The sequence below is a fragment of the Rattus norvegicus genome, chromosome 3 (genome assembly GCF_021556685.1).
Source record: "Rattus norvegicus strain SHRSP/BbbUtx chromosome 3, alternate assembly SHRSP_T2T, whole genome shotgun sequence".
Lineage (NCBI taxonomy): Eukaryota > Metazoa > Chordata > Mammalia > Rodentia > Muridae > Rattus > Rattus norvegicus.
In genome coordinates, this window is record NC_141536.1 from 28,434,655 (window position 1) to 28,437,498 (window position 2,844).

The 2,844-nt window shown below is 36.0% G+C and overlaps 1 protein-coding gene across 1 annotated transcript in view; it reads right to left on the minus strand.

The window, feature by feature from the left end:
* Positions 1–921: 921 nt before the first annotated feature.
* Zeb2 (zinc finger E-box binding homeobox 2) overlaps positions 922–2,844 on the minus strand; it is a 130,395-nt gene continuing 128,472 nt past the window's right edge. Inside the window, 1 exon segment of the mRNA NM_001033701.2 lies at positions 922–2,844. This exon segment is cut by the window's right edge and continues 3,838 nt beyond it. The gene's annotated coding sequence lies outside the window, so the exon portion shown is untranslated.

Sequence of the window (2,844 nt, forward strand, 5' to 3'; positions counted from 1 at the left end):
TCTTGAATATTGTTTTTTTTTTTTAAAGATTCAATCTATCCAACTGTATACACATAAACTTAGTAAAGCTACACACACACACTCTCTCTCTCTCATACACACACACATATATATATAATATTTATACACTTATACTCTCAAACTCACTGACACACACATAACATATGCTCTCACACACATACTCACAACTCACTCACACACATATACACTTGCACATAGACAATCATGCACATTTATACATACATACACACACACACTCACATATACTAATACATACTTATACACACACACACACACACACACACACACACACACACACACACACACAGAGTTCCTTTTGACTCTTCGGAAAATGGTCAGATCACAGGCAACAATCTTTCTCTGAATGCTTCCTTATGTGAAGGTTGTTCTTTCAGAGTTGTTCTGTCCTTGCCAATTTTAAACTTCTTGCCAGAGAAGAAGTCTATTTTTAACACTTTGGGGGCTTATCCTTCATTTCCAACCTAACGGGCAGGCTCTGTAGCATGAAAGAAAGCTGATGGGGTGCACTCACAAGTCAGGGTCCTTAGGATTTGCAATTTCTGTGGAATCAAAGCTATGAATGGGGATGACCAATTAGAAATACTTAAAAGATCATTTGTCACCACTTTAATCTTCATGTATTTTTAAATCATCATTTTCTTTGACTAAAATTATTAGAATCTTTGTCATACTCTTCTCAAGGCCAAATGGGAATGATGATGTTCATTCTCCATGCTCTGTATTTGGGAGTATTTTAATATGTCACACTAGATTATAGGTGGTAGGTGACTGTTTTAATAGAGGAGTTTTAGCTTGTGGCATATTCAGCACCATGTCGTCTCAATGTCATGTCTCTGATTAACGCTACACTTCACACACAAATGAAGACTGAGGGATTTATCCTGTTGCTTAAGAGCATTTGTTTAATTCAGAGATTAATATATTATCTTCAAATGTGAAACAGAGGCCTTCTGAAACTTTAACCCCCCCCAAAAAAAATTGAACACAGCCTATTAGCCCCAAACGAACATGTTGCCAATTCTCTCCATATTTATTTAAGTATTTGCTCTAAAGGAAGCAATTATTCCTTTATACTTCTTTAAATTTAGTATTGACATCTTTTATTTTGGGAAAGGAGGTCTTTTTTTTTTAAAACATGGATACAGGAAAAGAAAACTCTCCAATAAAAATATTGTCTAAAAAGTTGGTTTTGTTTGCATGATTTACTAAATATGTACAATTTCAATTCACAGCGAAGGTAACAAAGATTTAAACAGCCAACATCACAAATGTCTCAAGTTCTAAAAAAAAAAAAAAAGTTCACTGTGCACAGTTTGACAATTTAATTGAATAAAAACCAAAGCTAAGCCTTCAGTATGAATCTTTTTCATGATGGGAACACGTCATGTATTTTCTTCGTCTTTGTTTCACGATGCATATTCAGTGACTAAAAGCCCCTTCCCATTTTAGTATATCAGGTTATGTCAGTATACTGAAGAGAGGCACTGCAGCCTCTAGGTTCACCAATGTGATTTGTGATGTGTTCGCGTATATATTGTAGTATTTATTAATATATAAAATGATCACACGAGTCATCTGTGACTTTTTAATGGTTTAAAATGTAGGAATGTTTTTTTTTCTATGTGTGTGTAACATTTTAAATTTATAGCTACGTCGTATGTGAGCCGTAATAATGCATCAGCATTCCACTGATGTAAGGGAGGCAGAAAGGACTGTTCCGCTTTTGAAATATAGAGATGTGTCATCCCTATCTGCTTCAGAAAGTTTGCTATTACATGAATCCAAATTCTGTCGTCATTCTGATGTAATGATCAAGCGAGTGAAGTTCTAGTCATCGTTAGAAACAAATGCCACTGAGTACAAAATCATTGCGTTTCAGTTAAGAAGGGAGCCACAGCCTTAGCTACCTTAGAACATCTACAATAACATTGTTTTCACATATATTTTCCCCCACGTAAATTCTTTGGTGTTTCCCCCTCTTTTAGTGTTAGTGCTGTGAGTGGTGAGCATGCGATGCGAGACTCAAATAATTGTATTGAGCATATTTATTTGAATAATTGCCCCGTTTGCACATGACATAAATCTGCCGAGTGTGTTTGTTTGAGTGTTTTTACACGTACATGGGAGCACATACTCAAATAAATGCAGCTGTGTTTATTACAATGTGCGGGGGTCTTCAGAGCACACAGGCTTATTTGTGTGCATACCCAGGGCTCACAGCCTGGAATGGCCACACATCCTGGAGCAAAAAACATGGCTAACAATTTTTTTTATTTCAAATATATATATGTATATATATATATAAACTTATTATTGGGGAATATCTTCAAATGTTGATGTTGTTAAGGCTTATGTCCTTAGAAGATAAAAATAATATTTTAAAGTTATCTGATTGTGAAAAGTATCTAATAAATTTATTAATACCTATTCAAATATAGTCCCTTCTCTCCTCCTTCTGTCAAGCCCTCCCACTCCACTGCAAGTTCAGTTCGTGCTAAGGGAGATGAACGCTGTTAGTTCTGGCTGAGAAATACTGGTCTCTCTTCCCCAGTTTCTCAGAACTAAGCTTACAGTGTCATGTGCAAAAAAAAAAAAAAGAGAGAGAGAAAGAAAGAAAGAAAGGAAGGAAGGAAGGAAGAAAGAAAGAAAGAAAGAAAGAACCTCCCAGATCTGCTAGAATACAAAAGGCTCTTGAGAAAACGGGGCAGGGACGTTCAGTTCCAGGATTTCATCACCTTTTCCCAGCCCCTATCCTCAGGGGTAAAGGGTAATACTTAAGCCTAGAACATGGGAAGAGTGTTT